At 48.7% G+C, this 25,464-nt stretch overlaps 1 long non-coding RNA gene across 3 annotated transcripts; it reads right to left on the bottom strand.

Annotated features, from left to right (window-relative positions):
• Positions 1 to 73: 73 nt before the first annotated feature.
• LOC134969154 (uncharacterized) lies at positions 74 to 25,464 on the bottom strand. Of its 3 annotated transcripts, XR_010189413.1 has the most exons (6): positions 25,131 to 25,464; positions 16,476 to 16,575; positions 16,236 to 16,255; positions 15,386 to 15,500; positions 14,913 to 15,286; positions 74 to 353 (listed from the first exon to the last, which is right to left on the bottom strand). It is a non-coding gene; the product is annotated as an uncharacterized LOC134969154 (long non-coding RNA). The 3 variants fall into 3 exon arrangements; XR_010189414.1 differs by lacking the exon at positions 16,236 to 16,255; XR_010189415.1 differs by lacking the exons at positions 16,236 to 16,255; positions 16,476 to 16,575.

Raw genomic sequence — 25,464 nt, forward strand, 5'->3', positions numbered from 1 at the left:
GAAAGGGGGATTGGGAAAGAGAGGGGGAGGGGGTCGGAGAGGGGGAGTGGGAAAGAGAGGGGGAGTGGGCCGGAGAGGGGGATTGGGAAAGAGAGGGGGAGGGGGGGCGGAGAGGGGGAGTGGGCCGGAGAGGGGGATTGGGAAAGAGAGGGGGAGGGGGCCAAAGAGGGGAGTGGGCCGGAGAGGGGTAGGGGGCCGGAGAGGGGTAGGGGGCCGGAGAGGGGGATTGGGAAAGAGAGGGGGAGGGGGCCGGAGAGGAGGAGTGGGCCATAGAAGGGGACTGGGCGGAGAAGGGGCTTAGCCTGGCCCTCGAAGGCACCGCCTTGCAGCCGCTGCTCGCCGTTGTGCTTGCCCTAGAATGACATATGTAATAATTAGGTTGTGACTTTTAATGTTAAAAATCAGCATTTCATAAATACATTGTTAGGTACCATGTTAAATACACAGATCAAGTTATTTTGTTCAGCTGATAGCCTGTGTACCAACTCAGTACAACAACATTAACCTTTTCACAAGCACTTTGCTACACACTCAGTACTGCAACCCATAAACACACACAATGTAGTAACTTGTGTAAGGTTTGTGCTACAATAGTGTCATTACACAGTCTGCTAAATTTATAACTGTAGCACTTCTTAGTGAAAATGTGCATTTTCAACAATTTAGAAATGCTGCAAATAATAGTGTAATATTCATATTTTATGTGTTCAACTTACTGCGTCTACGGCGTATGCGAATCTGTTGGCGCAGCTCCGCCAACAGCTCCAGCGTGCGACGGCGGAGGTCACTCCACCGCCTTTCAAGTTGTATAATGCTGCGGTGTGTCCGGGTGTTTGACCGCAGTATGCGGCGGACCTCCGCGTAGGCCTCGCGCTTAACCCTATTAGGGATAAAGGGCCCTGCGCGGCCTACGCGGCGGTCCATGACAGAGATTAGCACGCGCAGCTCCCGGCGTGAAAAGGCAGCTGCGCGCATGGCGCCAATGGCGTTTTCCATACATGGGCATATATTTATAGTGTGTGGGGTGCAATTTTATTGGTTGAAATTGTATGGTGTCATCTGTATTAAACTTTATTGATATGTGTACATTGATGTGCAGGACAGTATGTACATTTTGCAAAAAAAAACAAAAAACAACAACACACACACATACACACACACACACACACACACACACACACACACTTATTGTTGCAAATTTGTATTCCAAATACATGATTAGAAACTACTAGCATTGTAGGTTTGTAGTATAAAAGAAAATCCCAAAAAATTACAATGTTTTGATATATGTCTCTAGATAGTTATATAGATACATACACACACATATACCAGTAATTTTTTTCTGGAAATCATAAACATATACGAGTATATATATATATATATATATATATATATATATATATACAGTGGGGATCGAAAGTTTGGGCACCCCAGGCAAAAATTCTGCAAAAAGTGGCCAAGGAAAGATGGAAAAATCTCCAAAAGGCATCAAATTACAGATTAGACATTCTTATACCATGTCAAAAAAAGTTTGATTTTATTTCCATCATTTACACTATCAAAAGAACAGAAAACAAAAAAATAAGATTTTACTCACCGGTAAATCTATTTCTCGTAGTCCGTAGTGGATGCTGGGTACTCCGTAAGGACCATGGGGAATAGACGGGCTCCGCAGGAGACTGGGCACTCTAAAGAAAGATTTAGGTCTACCTGGTGTGCACTGGCTCCTCCCCCTATGACCCTCCTCCAAGCCTCAGTTAGGACACTGTGCACGGAAGAGCTGACACAATAAGGAAGGATTTTGAATCCCGGGTAAGACTCATACCAGCCACACCAATCACACCATATAACTCGTATTAGGAACCCCGGTTAACAGTATGATAACAATGGAGCCTCTGAACAGATGGCTCGCAATAACAACCCGATTTTTGTAACAATAACTATTTACAAGTATTGCAGACAATCCGCACTTGGGATGGGCGCCCAGCATCCACTACGGACTACGAGAAATAGATTTACCGGTGAGTAAAATCTTATTTTCTCTGACGTCCTAGTGGATGCTGGGTACTCCGTAAGGACCATGGGGATTATACCAAAGCTCCCAAACGGGCGGGAGAGTGCGGATGACTCTGCAGCACCGAATGAGAGAACTCCAGGTCCTCCTCAGCCAGGGTATCAAATTTATAAAATTTTGCAAACGTGTTTGCCCCTGACCAAGTAGCAGCTCGGCAAAGTTGTAAAGCCGAGACCCCTTGGGCAGCCGCCCAAGATGAGCCCACCTTCCTTGTGGAATGGGCTTTTACAGATTTAGGCTGCGGTAGTCCCACCGCAGAATGCGCCAGCTGAATAGTGCTACAATTCCAGCGCGCGATAGTCTGCTTAGAAGCAGGTGCACCCAGCTTGTTGGGTGCATATAAAATAAACAGCGAGTCAGTTTTCCTGACTCCAGCCATCCTGGAAATATAAATTTTCAGGGCCCTGACCACGTCCAGAAACTTGGAATCCTCCAAGTCCCTAGTAGCCGCAGGCACCACAATAGGTCGGTTCAAGTGAAAAGCTGATACCACCTTCGGGAGAAACTGAGGACGAGTCCTCAACTCTGCCCTATCCATATGGAAAATCAGATAGGGGCTTTTACAGGACAAAGCCGCCAATTCTGACACACGTCTGGCCGAAGCCAGAGCCAACAACATAACCACTTTCCACGTGAGATAATTTAAATCCACAGTCTTAAGTGGCTCAAACCAATGTGATTTCAGAAACTCCCAAAACCACATTGAGATCCCAAGGTGCCACTGGGGGCACAAAAGGAGGCTGAATATGCAGAACTCCCTTGACAAAAGTCTGAACTTCAGGCAGTGACGCCAGTTCTTTCTGGAAGAAAATCGACAGGGCCGAGATCTGGACCTTAATGGACCCCAATTTGAGGCCCAACGTCACACCTGCTTGCAGGAAATGCAGGAATCGACCCAGTTGAAATTCCTCCGTTGGGGCCTTCTTGGCCTCACACCAAGCAACATATTTTCGCCAAATGCGGTAATAATGTTTTGCGGTGACATCCTTCCTGGCCTTGATCAGGGTAGGGATGACTTCCTCCGGAATGCCTTTTTCCTTTAGGATTCGGCGTTTAACCGCCATGCCGTCAAACGCAGCCGCGGTAAGTCTTGGAACAGACAGGGTCCCTGCTGCAGCAGGTCTTGTCTGAGTGGCAGAGGCCAAGGGTCCTCTGCAAGCATCTCTTGAAGCTCCGGGTACCAAGCCCTTCTTGGCCAATCCGGAGCCACGAGAATAGTTCTCACCCCTTTTTTTCTTATTATTCTCAGTACTTTGGGTATGAGAGGTAGAGGAGGAAACACATAAACCGACTGGTACACCCACGGTGTCACTAGAGCGTCCACAGCGATCGCCTGAGGGTCCCTTGACCTGGCGCAATATCTTTTTAGCTTTTTGTTGAGGCGGGACGCCATCATGTCCACCTGTGGTTTTTCCCAACGGTTTACCAGCATCTGGAAGACTTCTGGATGAAGTCCCCATTCTCCCGGGTGGAGGTTGTGCCTGCTGAGGAAGTCTGCTTCCCAGTTGTCCACTCCCGGAATGAACACTGCTGTCAGTGCTAACACATGATTCTCTGCCCATCGGAGAATCCTTGTGACTTCTGCCATTGCCCTCCTGCTTCTTGTGCCGCCCTGTCTGTTTACATGGGCGACCGCCGTGATGTTGTCTGATTGGATCAGTAACGGCCGGTTCTGAAGCAGGGGTCTTGCTTGGCTTAGGGCATTGTAAATGGCCCTTAGCTCCAGAATATTTATGTGAAGCGAAATCTCCTGATTTGACCACAGTCCTTGGAAATTTCCTCCCTGTGTGACTGCACCCCAGCCCCGAAGGCTGGCATCCGTAGTCACCAGGACCCAGTCCTGTATTCCGAATCTGCGGCCCTCTAGTAGATGAGCCCTCTGCAGCCACCAACAGCAGCGACACCCTGGTCCTTGCCGACAGGGTTATTCGCTGTTGCATCTGGAGATGGGACCCGGACCATTTGTCCAACAGGTCCCACAGGAAAGTCCTTGCGTGGAACCTTCCGAATGGAATCGCCTCGTACGAAGCTACCATTTTTCCCAGGACTCGTGTGCATTGATGTACCGACACCTGTCCCGGTTTTAGGATGTCTCTGACTAGAGATGACAACTCCTCTGCTTTTTCCATTGGAAGAAACACCTTTTTCTGGTCTGTTTCCAGAATCATTCCCAGGAACAGAAGACGTGTCGTCGGGACCAGCTGTGACTTTGGAATTGAGAATCCAGTCCTGCTGTTGCAGCACTTCCAGAGAAAGTGCTACCCCCTTACCAACTGTTCCTTGGACCTCGCCTGTATCAGGAGATCGTCCAAGTACGGGATAATTAAAACTCCCTTCTTGCGAAGGAGTATCATCATTTCGGTCATTACCCATGGTAAAGACCCTCGGTGCCGTGGATAATCCAAACGGCAGCGTCTGGAACTGATAGTGACAGTTCGGTACCACAATCTTGAGGTACTCCTGGTGAGGAGGGTAAATGAGGACATGCAGGTAAGTATCCTTGATGTCCAGAGAGACCCTGTAATCCCCCTCGTCCAGGATCGCAATAATCGCCCTGAGCGATTCCATCTTGAACTTGAATCTTTTGTTATATGTGTTCAAGGATTTTAAATTTAAGATGGGTCTCACCGAACCGTCCGGTTTCGGTACCACAAACATTGTGGAAAAGTAACCCTTTTCCTGTTGAAGGAGGGGTACCTTGATAATCACTTGCTGTGAATATAGTTTTTTTTTGGATAGCCACCAACACTGCCTCCCTGGCAGAGGGAGTTGCCGGTAAGGCAGATTTTAGGAACGGCGGGGGGGAGACGTCTCGAATTCCAGCCTGTACCTCTGAGATACTGTTTGAAGAACCCAGGGATCCACCTGTGAGAGAGCCCACTGTGCGCTGAAATTTCTGAGACGGGCCCCCACCGTACCCGGGTCCGCCTGAGCAACCCCAGCGTCATGCTGTGGACTTACCGGACGCAGGGGGGGACTTCTGCTCCCGGGAACTAGCTGTGTGCTGCAGCTTTTTCCCTCTACCTTTTCCTCTTGGCAGAAAAGATGAGCCTCTAGCCCTCTACTTTTCTGGGGCCGAAGGGACTGTACCTGATAATACAGTGCTTACTTTTGCTGTGGGGTAGCTTGTGGCAAAAGTTTTGATTTCCCAGCCGTAGCTGTGGAAACGAGGTCTGAAAGCCATCCCCAAACAGTTCCACCCCCTTCTAGGGCAAACTTCCATGTGCCGTTTTGAATCGGCATCGCCCGACCATTGCCGAGTCCATAACCCCCGTCTGGCAGCAATGGTTTTACATAGCGCTTATTAGTGATGCCAGTCGGCAAATATCCCTCTGTGCATCACGCATGTATAAGACAGCGTCTTTTATATGCTGTATTTTCAGCAAAATATTGTCCCTATCTATAGTATAAATATTATCCGACAGGGAATCTGACCACGCAGCTGCCGCACTGCACATCCATGCCGAGGCAATAGCAGGTCTCAATATAATGCCCGTGTGTGTGTATATAGCTTTAAGGGTAGTTTTCTGCTTTCTATCAGCAGGTCCTTCAGGGCGGCCGTATCCGTGACGGTAGTGCCACCTTTTTTAATAAGCGTGTAACCGCTTTATCTACCCTAGGGGTTATTTCCCAACGTGACCTATCCTCTGGCGGAAAAGGGTACGCTGCTTAGAATTTATCAATTTCTTATCGGGGGAAGTCCACGCTTCCTCACACACCTCATATCAATTCCTCAGATGCAGGAAAACTACTGGTAGTTTTCTGTCACCAAACATAATACCCTTTTTTGTGGTATCTGGGGTATTATCAGAAATGTGTAATACATTTTTCATTGCCTCAATCATGTAACGGGTGGCCCTATTGGAAGGTACACTAGTCTCATCGTCGTCGACACTGGAGTCGGTATCCGTGTCAACATCTGTGTCTGCCATCTGAGGTAGCGGGCGTTTTAGAGCCCCTGATGACATGTGAGACGCTTGGACAGGCACAAGCTGAGCAGCCGGCTGTCCTATGTCGCCAAACCTTTTATGTAAGGAGTTGACACTGTCACGTAATTCCTTCCATAAGTCCATCCTCACCGGTGTCGACCCCGCAGGGGGTGACATCCCATTCACAGGCATTTGCTCCGCCTCCACATCATTATCCTCATCATACATGTCGACACAGCAGTACCGACACACAGCACACACACAGGGAATGCTCTGACAGAGGAAGGGACCCCACAAAGCCCTTTGGGGAGACAGAGGGAGAGTATGCCAGCACACACCAGAGCGCTATATATCACAGGGATATCACCTATAGAGAGTGTTTTCCCTTATAGCTGCATAATATATATATATTGCGCCTAATTTGTGCCCCCCCTCTCTTTTTAACCCTTTTCTGTAGTGCAGGACTGCAGGGGAGAGCCAGGGAGCGATCCCTCCAGCAGAGCTGTGAGGGAAAATGGCGCCAGTGTGCTGAGGGAGATGGCTCCGCCCCTTTTTCGGCGGGCTTTCTCCCGCTATTGTAAAAGTTCTGGCAGGGGTTAATAAACACCTATATAGCCCCTGGGGCTATATATGGTGTCAGTTCGCCAGCCAAGGTGTTAATATTGCTGCTCAGGGCGCTCCCCCCCAGCGCCCTGCACCCATCAGTGACCGCAGTGTGTGGTGTGCATGAGGAGCAATGGCGCACAGCTGCAGTGCTGTGCGCTACCTTGGAGAAGACAGAAGTCTTCAGCCGCCGATTTTCCGGACCACCTTCTTGCTTCTGGCTCTGTAAGGGGGACGGCGGCGCGGCTCCGGGAACGGACGACGAGGTCGGGTCCTGTGTTCGATCCCTCTGGAGCTAATGGTGTCCAGTAGCCTAAGAAGCCCAAGCTACCACCACTTAGGTAGGTTCGCTTCTTCTCCCCTTAGTCCCTCGGTGCAGTGAGCCTGTTGCCAGCAGGTCTCACTGAAAATAAAAAACCTAACATATACTTTCTTCCTAGGAGCTCAGGAGAGCCCCTAGTGTGCATCCAGCTCAGCCGGGCACATAAATCTAACTGAGGCTTGGAGGAGGGTCATAGGGGGAGGAGCCAGTGCACACCAGGTAGACCTAAATCTTTCTTTATAGTGCCCAGTCTCCTGCGGAGCCCGTCTATTCCCCATGGTCCTTACGGAGTACCCAGCATCCACTAGGACGTCAGAGAAATGGCGTCTGCAAAAGTTTGGGCACCCTGCAGAGTTAATACCTTGTACTGCCCCCTTTGGATAGCTGAGACCTGGCAGTGTCATGGATTGTTCTCAATCATCGTCTGGAAAGACCAGGTGATGTCAATCTCAAAGGTTTTAAAAGCCCAGACTCATCTGACCTTGCTCCAACAATCAGCACCATGGGTTCCTCTAAGCAGTTGTGTAGAACACTGAAACTGAGAATAGTTGACGCTCACAAAGCAGGAGAAGGCTATAAGAAGATAGCAAAGCGTTATCAGATGCCCATATCCTCTGTTCAGAATATAATTAAGAAATGGCAGTCATCAGGAACAGTGGAAGTTAATGCAAGATCTGGAAGACCAAGAAAAATATCAGACAGAACAGCTCGCAGGATTGTGAGAAAAGCAAGTCAAAATCCACGTTTGACTGCACGATCCCTCCAGGAAGATCTGGCAGACACTGGAGTTGTGGTACACTATTCCACTATAAAGAGATACTTGTACAAATATGGTCTTCATGGAAGAGTCACCAGAAGAAACCCTCCTCTACGTCCTCACCACAAAAATCAGCGTTTGAAGTTTGCAAATGAACATATAGACAAGCCTGATGCATTTTGGAATAAAGTTCTGTGGACCGATGAGGTTAAAATAGAACTTTTTGGCCGGAATAAGCAAAGGTACATTTGGAGAAAGAAGGGCACACAATTTAATGAAAAGAACCTATGTCCAACTGTTAAGCATGGGGGTGGATCAATCATGCTTTGGGGTTGTATTGCAGCCAATGGCACAGGGAACATTTCACGAGTAGAAGGAAAAATGGATTCAATAAGATTCCAGCAAATTTTGGACGCTAACTTGATGCCATCTGTGAAAAAGCTGAAGTTAAAGAGAGGCTGGCTTCTACAAATGGATAATGATCCTAAACACACCTCAAAATCCACGGTGCATTACATCAAGAGGCGTAAACTGAAGGTTTTGCCATGGCCTTCACAATCTCCTGACCTCAACATAATTGAAAATCTATGGATAGACCTTAAAAGAGCAGTGCGTCACAGACAGCCCAGGAATCTCAAAGAACTGGAAGACTTTTGTAAGGAAGAATGGGCGAAGATACCTCAAACAAGAATTGAAAGACTCTTGGCTGGCTACAAAAAGCATTTACAAGCTGTGATACTTGCCAAAGGGGGCAGTACAAAGTATTAACTCTGCAGGGTGCCCAAACTTTTGCAGACGCCAATTTTTGTTTTCTGTTCTTTTGAAAGTGTAAATGATGGAAATAAAATCAAACTTTTTTTTGACATGTTATAAGAATGTCTAATCTGTAATTTGATGCCTTTTGGAGATTTTTCCATCTTTCCTTGGCTTCTTTTTGCACATTAAAATGAATTTTTGCCTGGGGTGCCCAAACTTTCGATCCCCAGTGTATGTGTATATATATATATATATATATATATATATATATATATATATATATATATATATATATATTTATTTTTTAAATTATATATATATATATATATATATATATATATATATATTATAAATATATATATAGAGAGAGAGAGAGAACACAGAAAGCCTAAAAAAAAAAATAAATAAAAGTGTTACAATCTGTGTACTCACCACATTTTGCTGGAACAATCAGCTACACAAAGTCACAAAGTTTTAGAAATTTAGGATGAGATGTTGTGTCATTTTTATTGTAAACAAATGCACAAGCCAAACATAAAAAAAAAATATATAAATGATGGTTAATAACACAATTAACCCAAATATAATTAATTATAAATAAAAAACAAAAAAAACCATTGTAAACAACAATATTACACAAAAAACATGATAAGGAGAACATTACAGATTAATTATGTACTGAAAATAAGAATTTACTTACCGATAATTCTATTTCTCATAGTCCGTAGTGGATGCTGGGGACTCCGAAAGGACCATGGGGATAGCGGCTCCGCAGGAGACTGGGCACAAAAGTAAAAGCTTTAGGACTACCTGGTGTGAACTGGCTCCTCCCCCTATGACCCTCCTCCAAGCCTCAGTTAGGATACTGTGCCCGGACGAGCGTACACAATAAGGAAGGATTTTGAATCCCGGGTAAGACTCATACCAGCCACACCAATCACACCGTACAACTTGTGATCTGAACCCAGTTAACAGCATGATAACAGAGGAGCCTCTGAAAAGATGGCTCACAACAATAATAACCCGATTTTTGTAACAATAACTATGTACAAGTATTGCAGACAATCCGCACTTGGGATGGGCGCCCAGCATCCACTACGGACTATGAGAAATAGAATTATCGGTAAGTAAATTCTTATTTTCTCTGACGTCCTAGTGGATGCTGGGGACTCCGAAAGGACCATGGGGATTATACCAAAGCTCCCAAACGGGCGGGAGAGTGCGGATGACTCTGCAGCACCGAATGAGAGAACTCCAGGTCCTCCTCAGCCAGGGTATCAAATTTGTAGAATTTAGCAAACGTGTTTGCCCCTGACCAAGTAGCTGCTCGGCAAAGTTGTAAAGCCGAGACCCCTCGGGCAGCCGCCCAAGATGAGCCCACTTTCCGTGTGGAATGGGCTTTTACAGATTTTGGCTGTGGCAGGCCTGCCACAGAATGTGCAAGCTGAATTGTACTACAAATCCAACGAGCAATAGTCTGCTTAGAAGCAGGAGCACCCAGCTTGTTGGGTGCATACAGGATAAACAGCGAGTCAGATTTTCTGACTCCAGCCGTCCTGGAAACATATATTTTCAGGGCCCTGACTACGTCCAGCAACTTGGAATCCTCCAAGTCCCTAGTAGCCGCAGGTACCACAATAGGCTGGTTTAAGTGAAACGCTGAAACCACCTTAGGGAGAAATTGAGGACGAGTCCTCAATTCTGCCCTGTCCGTATGAAAAATTAGGTAAGGGCTTTTATAGGATAAAGCCGCCAATTCTGAGACACGCCTGGCTGAAGCCAGGGCTAACAGCATTACCACTTTCCATGTGAGATATTTTAAGTCCACAGTGGTGAGTGGTTCAAACCAATGTGATTTTAGGAACCCCAAAACTACATTGAGATCCCAAGGTGCCACTGGAGGCACAAAAGGAGGCTGTATATGCAGTACCCCCTTGACAAACGTCTGAACTTCAGGAACTGAAGCTAGTTCTTTTTGGAAGAATATTGACAGGGCCGAAATTTGAACCTTAATGGACCCTAATTTTAGGCCCATAGACAGTCCTGTTTGCAGGAAATGCAGGAAACGACCCAGTTGAAATTCCTCTGTAGGGGCCTTCCTGGCCTCACACCACGCAACATATTTACGCCAAATACGGTGATAATGTTGCACGGTTACATCCTTCCTGGCTTTGATCAGGGTAGGGATGACTTCATCCGGAATGCCTTTTTCCTTCAGGATCCGGCGTTCAACCGCCATGCTGTCAAACGCAGCCGCGGTAAGTCTTGGAACAGACATGGTCCCTGCTGGAGCAGGTCCTTTCTTAGAGGTAGAGGCCACGGGTCTTCCGTGAGCATCTCTTGAAGTTCCGGGTACCAAGTCCTTCTTGGCCAATCCGGAGCCACGAGTATAGTCCTTACTCCTCTCCTTCTTATGATTCTCAGTACCTTGGGTATGAGAGGCAGAGGAGGGAACACATACACTGACTGGTACACCCACGGTGTTACCAGAGCGTCCACAGCTATTGCCTGAGGGTCCCTTGACCTGGCGCAATATCTGTCCAGTTTTTTGTTGAGGCGGGACGCCATCATGTCCACCTTTGGTTTTTCCCAACGGTTCACAATCATGTGGAAGACTTCTGGGTGAAGTCCCCACTCCCCCGGGTGGAGGTCGTGTCTGCTTCCCAGTTGTCCACTCCCGGAATGAACACTGCTGACAGTGCTATCACATGATTTTCCGCCCAGCGAAGAATCCTTGCAACTTCCGTCATTGCCCTCCTGCTTCTTGTGCCGCCCTGTCTGTTTACGTGGGCGACTGCCGTGATGTTGTCCGACTGGATCAACACCGGCTGACCCTGAAGCAGAGGCCTTGCCTGACTTAGGGCATTGTAAATGGCCCTTAGTTCCAGGATATTTATGTGAAGTGACGTTTCCATGCTTGACCACAAGCTCTGGAAATTTCTTCCCTGTGTGACTGCTCCCCAGCCTCTCAGGCTGGCATCCGTGGTCACCAGGACCCAGTCCTGAATGCCGAATCTGCGGCCCTCTAGGAGATGAGCACTCTGTAACCACCACAGGAGAGACACCCTTGTCCTTGGAGACAGGGTTATCCGCTGATGCATTTGAAGATGCGATCCGGACCATTTGTCCAGCAGATCCCACTGAAAAGTTCTTGCGTGGAATCTGCCGAATGGAATCGCTTCGTAAGAAGCCACCATTTTTCCCAGGACCCTTGTGCATTGATGCACTGACACTTGGCCTGGTTTTAGGAGGTTCCTGACTAGCTCGGATAACTCCCTGGCTTTCTCCTCCGGGAGAAACACCTTTTTCTGGACTGTGTCCAGAATCATCCCTAGGAACAGCAGACGTGTCGTCGGAATCAGCTGCGATTTTGGAATATTTAGAATCCACCCGTGCTGTCGTAGTACTACTTGAGATAGTGCTACTCCGACCTCTAACTGTTCCCTGGACCTTGCCCTTATCAGGAGATCATCCAAGTAAGGGATAATTAAGACGCCTTTTCTTCGAAGAAGAATCATCATTTCGGCCATTACCTTGGTAAAGACCCGGGGTGCCGTGGACAATCCAAACGGCAGCGTCTGAAACTGATAGTGACAGTTCTGTACCACAAACCTGAGGTACCCTTGGTGAGAAGGGCAAATTGGGACATGGAGGTAAGCATCCTTGATGTCCAGAGACACCATATAGTCCCCTTCTTCCAGGTTCGCTATCACTGCTCTGAGTGACTCCATCTTGAATTTGAACCTTTGTATGTAAGTGTTCAAGGATTTCAGATTTAAAATAGGTCTCACCGAGCCGTCCGGCTTCGGTACCACAAACAGCGTGGAATAATACCCCTTTCCCTGTTGTAGGAGGGGTACCTTGATTATCACCTGCTGGGAATACAGCTTGTGAATGGCTTCCAATACCGCCTCCCTGTCGGAGGGAGACTTTGGTAAAGCAGACTTCAGGAACCGGCGAGGGGGAGACGTCTCGAATTCCAATTTGTACCCCTGAGATACTACCTGCAAGATCCAGGGGTCCACTTGCGAGTGAGCCCACTGCGCGCTGAAATTTTTGAGACGGGCCCCCACCGTGCCTGAGTCCGCTTGTAAGGCCCCAGCGTCATGCTGAGGACTTGGCAGAAGCGGGGGAGGGCTTCTGTTCCTGGGAAGAGGCTGCCTGCTGCAGTCTTTTTCCCCTTCCTCTGCCCCGGGGCAGATATGAGTGGCCTTTTGCCCGCTTGCCCTTATGGGGACGAAAGGACTGAGCCTGAAAAGACGGTGTCTTTTTCTGCTGAGAGGTGACCTGGGGTAAAAAGGTGGATTTCCCAGCCGTTGCCGTGGCCACCAGGTCCGATAGACCGACCCCAAATAACTCCTCCCCTTTATACGGCAATACTTCCATATGCCGTTTGGAATCCGCATCACCTGACCACTGTCGCGTCCATAACCCTCTTCTGGCAGAAATGGACAGCGCACTTACTCTTGATGCCAGAGTGCAAATATCCCTCTGTGCATCTCGCATATATAGAAATGCATCCTTTAAATGCTCTATAGTCAATAATATATTGTCCCTGTCCAGGGTATCAATATTTTCAGTCAGGGAATCCGACCAAGCCACCCCAGCACTGCACATCCAGGCTGAGGCGATTGCTGGTCGCAGTATAATACCAGTATGTGTGTATATACTTTTTAGGATATTTTCCAGCTTCCTATCAGCTGGTTCCTTGAGGGCGGCCGTATCAGGAGACGGTAACGCCACTTGTTTTGATAAGCGTGTGAGCGCCTTATCTACCCTAGGGGGTGTTTCCCAACGCGCCCTAACCTCTGGCGGGAAAGGGTATAATGCCAATAATTTTTTAGAAATTAGCAGTTTTTTATCGGGGGAAACCCACGCTTCATCACACACCTCATTTAATTCATCTGATTCAGGAAAAACTACGGGTAGTTTTTTCACACCCCACATAATACCCTTTTTTGTGGTACTTGTAGTATCAGAAATGTTCAAAACCTCCTTCATTGCCGTGATCATGTAACGTGTGGCCCTACTGGAAAATACGTTTGTTTCCTCACCGTCGACACTGGAGTCAGTGTCCGTGTCTGGGTCTGTGTCGACCATCTGAGGTAACGGGCGCTTTAGAGCCCCTGACGGTGTTTGAGACGCCTGTACAGGTATTAACTGATTTGCCGGCTGTCTCATGTCGTCAACAGTCTTTTGTAAAGTGCTGACACTATCACGTAATTCCTTCCATAAGACCATCCAGTCAGGTGTCGACTCCCTAGGGGGTGACATCACTAATACAGGCAATTGCTCCGCCTCCATACCATTTTCCTCCTCATACATGTCGACACAACGTACCGACACACAGCACACACACAGGGAATGCTCTGATAGAGGACAGGACCCCACTAGCCCTTTGGGGAGACAGAGGGAGAGTTTGCCAGCACACACCAGAGCGCTATATATATACAGGGATAACCTTATATAAGTGTTTTTCCCTTATATAGCTGCTGTATAGATTTATCTGCCAAATTAGTGCCCCCCCTCTCTTGTTTTACCCTGTTTCTGTAGTGCAGGACTGCAGGGGAGAGTCAGGGAGCTTCCCTCCAACGGAGCTGTGAGGAAAAAATGGCGCCAGTGTGCTGAGGAGATAGGCTCCGCCCCCTTCTCGGCGGCCTTTCTCCCGCTTTTTTAAGGAAAAATTGGCAGGGGTTAAATGCATCCATATAGCCCAGGAGCTATATGTGATGTATTTTTTGCCATATAAGGTGTTTTTATTGCGTCTCAGGCCGCCCCCCCCCCCAGCGCCCAGCACCCTCAGTGACCGGAGTGTGAAGTGTGCTGAGAGCAATGGCGCACAGCTGCGGTGCTGTGCGCTACCTTATTGAAGACAGGACGTCTTCTGCCGCCGATTTTCCGGACCTCTTCAGTCTTCTGGCTCTGTAAGGGGGCCGGCGGCGCGGCTCTGGGACCCATCCATGGCTGGGCCTGTGATCGTCCCTCTGGAGCTAATGTCCAGTAGCCTAAGAAGCCCAATCCACTCTGCACGCAGGTGAGTTCGCTTCTTCTCCCCTTAGTCCCTCGGTGCAGTGAGCCTGTTGCCAGCAGGTCTCACTGAAAATAAAAAACCTAATTTAAACTTTTACTCTAAGCAGCTCAGGAGAGCCCCTTAGTATGCACCCTTCTCGTTCGGGCACAAAAATCTAACTGAGGCTTGGAGGAGGGTCATAGGGGGAGGAGCCAGTGCACACCAGGTAGTCCTAAAGCTTTTACTTTTGTGCCCAGTCTCCTGCGGAGCCGCTATCCCCATGGTCCTTTCGGAGTCCCCAGCATCCACTAGGACGTCAGAGAAACAATAATAAAGACTCACAAAACAAAACCAACACATTCTGAACTTTACCAAGCTACCTAAATTACATCAGTCCAAAATTAATAAACAAATACAGACAGTTTTTGGAGACAAAACTAAATAAAAAAAAAACACAATACCTGAAATAATCCCGGACAATTCTAGCCCTTACTGCATTCCCCTGGCGGTACACACTCCCGCCACCGAATGTCCGGTCAACCCCTGGCTCCTCATCCGGCAATTCCTCCGTTTGGGGAAGCTCTACGCGACTCCTTACAGCGATGTTATGTAGGATAGCGCACAGGACCACAATTTTACTTACCATCTCCGGCGAATACATGATGTCGCCACCAGTGCGGTGGAGCACACAAAAACGCCCTTTAAGAACACCAATCGTGCGCTCCACCAGCTGTCTAGTGGCAGTAAGTGCGGAGTTAAATGCCGTCTGTGGTCCTGGCCTGGGTTTACTGTAAGGAGTCATGAGCCAGGGGGGTGCAAGGATATCCACGGTCTCCTGATTGATAAGATGAAAATAGAAAAAGGATAAAAAAAACATTAAATAATGTAATACCAAAAATTTGACTGCTCAAATAATGCAAAATACCAAACTCACCCAATAGCCACATGTCTTGGCCTTCCATCGTTCTTAATCTTTGCCATATCCCTGATTGTCTAATGACATGGGCATCATGGGAGTTCCCAGGGAACTTAGCATTCAGGGACAGGATCTGGAGGGATGGCCCACAAACAACCATTACATTCAGAGAATGAAACAGTTTCCTGTTTCTATAAATTTCTTCATTATGTCTTGGCGCAACAATAGCTACATGTGTCCCATCCACAACCCCAATAACGTGTGGGAAGCGACTACCACCTTCCTGAAATTACCGCTTCACCACAGCCAGGGCACCAACATCCAAAGGCATTGAGATAAATTGCTTCACTCGGGTTAGGAAAGCTTGGCTGGCACGCCGCAGGACCTTACTGAACTGGCCCTGCGACATGCCAACCAGATCTCCTACGACATGCTGGTACGAACCAGTGGCCAAAAAATGTAACACAGCAAGGAACTGTGTCAATGCTGGTATTGCTGTAGGATACCTAATGGATTGTTCTAGATCACTCTCTATTATGGAGAGAGTGTCTAGGATTAGATGAGGTGGCAGTCTGTATCTGCGCAACACTACATCATCAGGCATCCCAAAAAGAAGGACACGGGTACGGAAAATTGGTGGCCTAGCACGCCTCCATTGCCTTGGAGGATGAGGAGCCAGATGGGGTTGGAGGGCTTGCGCCGGTTGGGGTGGGAGTGGTTCCGTGGGTTGTGGTGGGAGGGCTTCAGCTACCACATGAATGGACATCACCAACTTCAAATGAAGGTAAGAATCATTAAAAAACACAATCAATTAACAACACACATTGTAAATCAAAATATATTTTAAAGTGTATGGGTGTTCACTTACTGCAGGAGCGTACTCCATATCTTCATGATGAAAATACGGAACAAAATAACATAAATGAAAAAAAATACGCCACAGTTAGCTAAGTACCTACAACATAGGTTACCATCACAAATAACAAAGTTTTTGAGATAAAAACATACCCATATAATTACTGCAACAATATATGAAAAAAGTACTAAGTATGTTTTTTTTTTTTTTTTACACAAAAACAAATGCAAAAATTAAAATTAACAAAATTACCGGCTCAGAAAATAAAGGATCCTTTTTATTTTAAATGAAACTGAAAAATGGCCTACTTTGGCACTCAAAATGGAACTGGAAAAAGAAACAATAGAGACACCTACAAGAGAGAGAAATGGACAATAAGAAATAAAAGAACCACTCTCAGCACTAGAACGGCCACACTGTAAATTTCAGGTAACAAAACTATTAGATAGTACATGTTAATAAATTTTTAGTAAAAAACATTAAACCCCAAACAACAAAAACCCATTTTAAACCAATACAAAGGACCATTGCACACCCATACATACTTGGTTTGGTAATATCCTAATCTTTAAAAAAAAAAATGCTTTAAATACGCCATCCGCAACACAACAGTAACAAATTTGCTAGCAAACAAACGCACATTTTTATGCTATATACTGCAATAAAAACTCACTCTGAAATGTGAGAGGTAACACGTCCACCTTGCTTGTGTCTTGATTCACCATTTATCATCATACACCCACTCACACAGGCTGCAGTCAAGGGTTTTAAAAAGGCAGTACAACAATTACTGGCAGTATTAGCATAATTGACACCTGTGCGAATTACCGCACTGGAAACCACACGCAGCTATAAATCACTAGACACCTGTGCAAACACACATGCCACCAGCAACATGGCTACTTGTGAGCAGATGGCAGCAGAGATGGACCAGGTGCAGCAGCAGATGTCCGCTTTGACACATAGGCGCCTAGCGCTGCGGAGGCAGATGCTGGAAGCTGCCTGTGCGGATGTTGAAATTGCAGGACCCAGTACTGTACAAACTCCATCTTCTGATACCCAGGAGTTAGGATTGAATCCCCTGCCAGACATAGATACTGGGGAAACTGAGGGAGATTCAGGCCTACCATCTCAAACACAAAATAAACAAGCAGCTAGTGAAGAGGAAGATGGTGAGGAGGGACAGGACGATAGCTCACAGGCTACATCCCAAAAAAAAAAAAAAAAAGACAGCCCGCCTTCACTAAGAGGGAGTTACGTGTTTTGGTCACACAGGCCATGGAAAAAATTCATCGAGGCAGCAAAAACATGGGTGCTGCATCCAAAGATCGAATCTGGAGGGACATCACTGATTCTGTTAATGAAGTCGGCTCAATAGTCCGCACCTCACAGGAAGTTAGAAGACGGTAAGTGTATATTGACACAACATTTTCTGAGCCAAGTATTATTAAAAATTTAGCTAGATGTGATGTTGCCTATAGCAACCAAATACATAACATGTGTACTATCAATTAAAGCAGATATTCATAACTTTTATGTCCCTTGCCCCTAATTCTAATCACATATGTAGTTGGGCCGACTTCAAATCCCGCCTGAAGGGCAAGAGGTCTGCGGAGTGGAATGCCTCGAGGGCAACAGGGCGAGGTCCAGCTGCCACTGTGGAATACACAGATCTTGAGGAGATGGCGATGGACTGTGTGAGCTACGAGGAGGGGGTTAGGGTGTCTCATATGGACATGGACCTGCCTGAAATACTGAATCCACATGACTTGCCAGGTAAGTTTACACACATATTCCTAAAAAACTAATTTAGTGGTTCCAAAAGTCTCATGTTCTTTTTTTCTTCACTTTTTCCACTCATTCTTCTATTTGCTTTTAACATAACACAGCACAGGTGGGTGAGCAGGTAGAGTCACAGGAGGGTTATGTGGCTGAGGCTGAGGTGGGGGGACCTAGCGTCTCTGCCACTGTGGGACCACAGATTCCATCCGTCCAGATTCCAACTGGCCCCCCCACCCAACCCTCTGCTATTCCGGACATCCTGTCTCAAATTGCCAGGTATGGTGAGAGCCTGAATGCTTTTCAGGACAGGATGATCCGGGAGGTAAGCCAGATACCTGTCCGGCTCACTGAGCACAGAAACAGTGTGGAGCAAGGTGTAGCTCAACTCTGCCAAGGTCTGGCAGAGATCAGGCAGGGCCAAGAGCAACTCACCTCCTCCTTCCAACAAATTGCCAATTCCATTCTGCAAGGGCTCCAGGACATCGCTGTCTGCCTTGCCCACAGTGGCAGAGAGCCAGCCACATCTGCTCCCTCCCCTCCCTCTGCCCAGGAAGAACATCCCACTGGGCAGGCCCCTCGAAGGTCGCTTCGCAGACCGAGCCGTGAAGAACAACATCAGGCGGGGAAAAAGGAGAAAGTGATGTCTCTCCAGATGGGCAGCACCCATGTTTTACATGTTGCCTCAATTTTTTTTTTTTTTGCTTGTGTGGCCAGAATGTACAACTCTCTCAAAGTGAAAGGGTATATTTGTGTTTATTTAAATTGTAGCCTGTGAGTTATTTTCGTCTACACCTGAGCCATCTTCCTCTTCCTAACGTGCTGTGTATGGTTGTGTTTGTGTATTGGTTCCAGAATCAACCTCAGTTCCCCTAAAAGTTTCGTCTGGCTGGGGGTTCACAACACATACTTAGTGAATATTAAACATCATATTTTGTCAGAAGATGGTGTTACCATAGTACTGGGTTCTGCTATGTCAAATTTGGCACTGGCATCTGCTTGTTGCTATGTCCATCTTTGTATGTGATGCTCATTTGTAGCCTTGTTGTGTTGCTGCTTTACTTTATTTTTTTAAGTAAAAAAAAACAAAAACTTGTTTGTGTGTTTTATTAAAGGTTATGTACTCTGGAAAACTGTGCCCTGTAAACTTTAACATGGCATATTGACATTTGTGGAACAAGGGAACAATTAGAATATTCATACAAACATTGAATATTATAAGTTAAACATGTCTGCCTTGCACAACACTTAAGTGGCCATATAAAAAAAAATTAAAAAAAAAAATTTGGAACTTGGGTTACTAGGGGCAACATGGCATAGTATTAGATATGGACACATATTCCCACAAAAAAAAAATGGTATTAAGTAACATTAAGTGTAGGCTGCATTATGTTGCTCACGTTATTTGGTATGTACAAAGGAATATGTCTATGTCGAGAAGATTTAGCTGATGTAGTTTATAAGTTGGTTTATTCACACTTGATTAAATTTGATAGTATTAAGCAAATAATTAAAACATGCAGTTAACAGCAAAGTATTTAAACAAATAAATAAAATACAGTGCATTATTTGTGAGTGTCAGATTTATACGTGGTAACAATAAAAATGTTATGTGGGCATACAATTGCTGTTTGTAGTCTTTTGTAACTGCAGTGTTTGGCAAGTAATTGGTCAACAGGTGAATTAATTGGCCAATTAATTGCTAATTAGGGCAGACACACTTGTAAGGGGCCCTACTCACTGGCCGACCCGCCGCCGAGCTGCCCGACGGCGGATACGGCCGACCCGGCGGCGGGGGGGCAGTGACGGGGGGAGTGAAGTTTCTTCACTCCCCCCGTCACGCGGCTGCATTGAAGTGCAGGCAAATATGGACGAGATCGTCCATATTGGTCTGCATGCACAGCCGACGGGAGACCAGCGATGAACGAGCGCGGGGACGCGCATCGTTCATCGCTGGAGTCTCCACACTGAAAGATATGAACGAGTTCTCGTTCATTTATGAACGAGATCGTTCATATCTTTCTGAAAATTGGCCAGTGTGTAGGGCCTATAACAGTACTTCGCAAGTGCTGAGTAGCTGCAGACTTATAGGCCCTACACACATGCCGATTTGTTTGAAAGATATGAACGATCTCGTTCATAAATGAACGAGAACTCGTTCATATCTTTCAGTGTGGAGGCTCTAGCGATGAACGATGCGCGGCCCCGCGCTCGTTCATCGCTGGTCCCCCGTCGGCTGTACATGCAGGCCAATATGGACGATCTCGTCCATATTTGCCTGCACTTCAATGGAGCCGCGTGACGGGGGGAGTGAAGAAACGTCACTCCCCCCCGCCGCCGGGTCGTCCGTATCCGCCGTCGGGCAGCTCGGTGGCGTATCGGCATGTCTGTAGGGCCCTTTACTCCTCGGCTGCAACAAGATAGCGAACATTTGTTGTGTAATTTTTACCATCGGCTACGCATTTCTGCACAAAACACGCCTACTGCCAGTTGCCTACTCCCACACTAGCCGCCCACTTTCAAGCCCATTTCGTTAGATAGCGAAGCCGCGCCTCCGTCACTCCCTGTTTTTGGTGATGTAGTACGAGCTGATTTTCAGTTAGTAATTTTGCACAAGCGTCGTATCGCTCCCTTTGCGCATGGGCATTTTTGCTTTCGCGCATGCGCAGTTTGCGATTTTTTGCCGTTTGCGATGCGATGAACTGCTGCGAACAACTCAGAATGAGGGCCCTTTTATCATACGATCTGGCTGATATTTGCCGGATTGTAAGATATATTGTTCACGTTGTCTAGAGTGTTTGCACTATGGGCCTAATTCAGACCTGAGCGGTGCTGTGCGTTTTCGCACAGCAGCGATCAGGTCTGAACTGCGCCGGCGCATGCCAGACAGCAGACGGCTGTCTTAGCCCTGCTATCGCCTCTGCCTGATTGACAGGCAGAGGCGGTCTGCCGGCATTTGGCCGCCATTTAGGGGACGCGGTTCGGGCAATGCAGGCGTGCCCGGACCGTTGGGGGGGAGGGCTGCGGCGTCTGCGTGATGTCACATGCAGCCGCTGCAACCCGGGCAGCGATGAGTATCTCCCTGCCAGCGCGCAGGAGCTGCGCTGGCTGGGAGTTACTCTTTCAGCACAAAAGCATCGCCGCTGTGCGCTGCTTTTGTACTTATGCGGGATGGGGGGGGGGGGAGGCCCTGACATGCGGGGTGGACTAGCCCTGTGCTGGGCGTTTCTCCGCATTTCTGAAGACTGATCGTAGATGTACTACTTTTAGCACCTCTACGATCAGGTCTGAATTAGGCCCAATGTGGCTGATGATACACTTGCCGATGCCGGCCCAGCCGCCTGGTCCTGTCGCTGGCGACATTGTGCTGGGTACACATCGTCTAGAGTGTACCCAGCCTAAAGCTGAACAACTTTTTGAACGATATGTCCGATTCCGACATTTCTGGATGACATATTGGGGGTCATTCCGAGTTGATCGCTAGCTGCCCTTGTATGCAGCGCAGCGATCAGGATAAAAATCGGCATTTCTGCGCCTGCGTATGCACCGCAATGCGCAGGCGCGTCGTACAGGTACAATGAGCATCGTGGGTTTGCACAGAGTCTAACAAACATTCCTGTTTCACGGCTGAACGCAGGAAGATTGACATGAAGTGGGCGTTTCTGGATGTCAACTGACTGTTTTCAGGGAGTGAGTAGAAAAACGCAGGCGTGGCAGAAAAAAACGCAGGAGTGGCAGGGCGTTCGCTGGGCGGGTGTGTGACGTCAAAAGCCGTCCCTCCGTTGTTAGAATCAACGCACACGAAGAGTAACTACAGGGCTGGTCTTGTTTTGCACAAAAAGATTTTGCAGGCGCTCTGCTGCACAAGAGTTCACACTTCTACAAAGTGAAAATACACTCCCCAGTGGGCGGCAACAATGCGTCTGCACGACTGCTAAAAACTGCTAGCGAGCGAACAACTCGGAATGACCCCCATTCAAATCGTCCAGTGTGCACCCAGTATATCGTCAACGATGCGCGCTCCTGTGGTCGCTAGCGACATTGCCTGTCGGCTGAACATGCAGTTCAATCTGCGGATGTCACAAGTGGTGTCATGCTGCCAAACTCCCTCGTCGCTGTCGACATCATCAAGTGTGCAAGATGTAAGCACCCCGTCGCAGCTGATATCGCTGGGTACACACATTATTTAGTGTGTACACAGCTTGAATAAGTCGGACGAGCTGAATTGACAAACCATCCACATCCTCCAGTGTGTATCTATCGCACTCTCCCCTTAGACTTTTGTGGGTCTTCTGAAGATATCGTAAGGGACACAATGCTTCTGGATGTGGCCACTAAACAATACATTGAACGATTGTGCTCTATATTGTTCAGTGGGTGTAAAGGGGGGTACACACCAGGCGATTTCAGCCTAAAAAATAAACAAGTGTATTTTAGCTGTGCAAGTGTTCGAGCGCATGTGTAGCAGAGCTGTACAAACAGATTTTGTGCAGTCTCTGCGCAGCCCAGGAATAACTCACCCGCTGCGATCACTTCAGCCTGTCCGGGACCGGAATTGACGCCAGGAACCCTCCCTGCAAACGCATGGACACGCCTGCATTTTTCCAACCACTCCCTGAAAATGGTCAGTTGACACCCACAAATGTCTTCTTCCTGTCAATCTCCTTGCGAACGCCCGTGCGAACTGATCCGTTGCACAAACCCATCGCTGAGCGGCGATCCACTTTGTACCCATGCGACGTGCCAGCGCATTGCAGTGCATATGCAGTTTGGACCTGATCGCTGCCCCTTGTGTGTATACCCAGAGCGCAGCAGCCGCAAGGGAGGGCGGGTAAATGTATCAGCAGTGATGCAGTCAGTGCCACTAGCAGGGCCGGCTCCAGGCCTACTAGCACCCTGAGCGAGAAAATGTAAAAGCGCCCCCCCCCCCCCCATGCGCGCGCCGAAGGCGCGCGCGCTCCCGGAAAAGTGGGTGTGGCCTCTGGAAAAGTGGGCGTGGCCTCATAACTTCATATCATCAAACTATAAACATATTTTCACACAATTAGCAGCCTTACACATAGCCACAGTAGTGTTCCTTACACACAATGTCTCCAGTATAGTGCCAGATACACGACATGCCCCGCAGCAGTGCCAGCTACACATGACATGCCCCGCAGCAGTGCCAGCTACACATGACATGCCCCGCAGCAGTGCCAGCTACACATGATAGTGTTCACTTTTTAGGGCATGGTGCTGATCACAGGGAGGGCACATTTTTAAGTTAGGAGGGCAAAATGATGTACATACTGCTTGTTGTTCCCATACCTATATGTCAAAGAATGGACAGTGCGCGCCGAAGGCGCGCAGCAAAAATTAAGGGGAGTTACTTCGTGGGGAAGGTACGTGGCCACATAATAGTGGCAATTTGCATTACACCACACAGTAGTGCAGCTAATACACACTGCACCAGGTAGAACCTCCTATACACTTTGCGCCAGGCACAGCACTGAGACACATTGCCTAGCCACAGACGCCTAGCGGGAACACTACATGACACGCCCCCCAGCAGTGCCAGCTACACGCGACAAGCCCCCCAGCAGTGCCAGCTACACGCGACATGCCCCCCAGCAGTGCCAGCTACACGCGACATGCCCCCCAGCAGTGCCAGCTACACGCGACATGCCCCCCAGCAGTGCCAGCTACACGCGACAAGCCCCCCAGCAGTGCCAGCTACACGCGACAAGCCCCCCAGCAGTGCCAGCTACACGCGACAAGCCCCCCAGCAGTGCCAGCTACACGCGACATGCCCCCCAGCAGTGCCAGCTACACGCGACATGCCCCCCAGCAGTGCCAGCTACACGCGACATGCCCCCCAGCAGTGCCAGCTACACGCGACATGCCCCCCAGCAGTGCCAGCTACACGCGACATGCCCCCCAGCAGTGCCAGCTACACGCGACATGCTCCCCAGCAGTGCCAGCTACACGCGACATGCCCCCCCCCCAGCAGTGCCAGCTACATAAATGGCCACAGAGTGCCAGATATAAAAATGCCCACACAGTGCCAGATATGTCCCCACAGTGCCATATATAAAATTGCCCCCACAGTGCCAGATATGCCCCCACAGGGCCAGATACATAAATGCCCCCAGTGCCAGATACATAAATGCCCACACATTGCCAGATGCATAAATGCCCCCAGTGCCAGATGCATTATTGCCCCCCACAGTGTCAGATACATTAATGCCCCCAGTGCCAGATATGCCCCCACAGTGCCAGATATGCCCCCAGTGCCAGATATGCCCCCACAGTGCCAGATATGCCCCAGTGCCAGATATGCCCCCACAGTGCCAGATAAATAAATGCCCCCCACAGTGCCAGATAAATAAGTGCCCCCACAGTGCAGATATACCCCCACAGTGCCAGATACATAAATACCCCCACAGTGCCAGATACATACATGCCCCCACAGTGCCAGATACATACATGCCCCCACAGCGCCAGATACATACATGCCCCCACAGTGCAGATACATAAATGCCCCCACAGCGCAGATATGCCCCCACAGTGCCAGAAATGCCCCCACAGTGCCAGATACATTAATGCCCCCTCACAGTGCACAGATAAATGCCCCCCCCCGCAGTGCCAGATAAGTGAATGCCCCCCACAGTGCCAGATAAATGCCCCCACAGTGCCAGATACATAAATGCCCCCACAGTGCAAGATTCATAAATGCCCCCACAGTGCAGATATGACCCCACAGCGACAGATATGCCCCCACACTGTGCCAGTGCCCCCACAGTGCAGATATGCCCCCACACAGTGCCAGTGCCCCCACAGTGCAGATATGCCCCCACACAGTGCCAATGCCCCCACATAGTGCCAATGCCCCCACAGTGCAAGATTCATAAATGCCCCCACAGTGCAGATATGACCCCACAGCGACAGATATGCCCCCACACTGTGCCAGTGCCCCCACAGTGCAGATATGCCCCCACACAGTGCCAGTGCCCCCACAGTGCAGATATGCCCCCACACAGTGCCAATGCCCCCACACAGTGCCAGTGCCCCTACAGTGCCAGTGCCCCCACACAGTGCCAGTGCCCCCACACACAGTGCCAGTGCCCGGCCCCGACGATACCAACATACCTGCGGCGACGCTGGGAGTGGACGTGCTGCTGTTGAGCCTGAGGGCCACCGACTGTTCCCGGCCGCTTGGTGCGCGCTGCGCGGCGTCTGACGTCAGACGCCGGCGCCGCGCAGCGCAGCGCACAGTTTTGAAAGGCCGGGGACGGCGGGGAGAGCTGCCTGCAGTGTACAGGGCCGGCTCCAGGTAAGACTATGGCGGCGCCAGCGCGCGGCGCCCATTAAGGGTGGCGCCCCGCGCGGCCGCTCTAGTCGAACGTGCCTAGAGCCGGCCCTGGCCACTAGTATGAGGTGCCGGGAGGATGACCTCAAGAAAGTGTACCGTACAATATGTGCG

Source organism: Pseudophryne corroboree, chromosome 11 (assembly GCF_028390025.1).
Source record: "Pseudophryne corroboree isolate aPseCor3 chromosome 11, aPseCor3.hap2, whole genome shotgun sequence".
Classification (NCBI taxonomy): Eukaryota; Metazoa; Chordata; class Amphibia; order Anura; family Myobatrachidae; genus Pseudophryne; species Pseudophryne corroboree.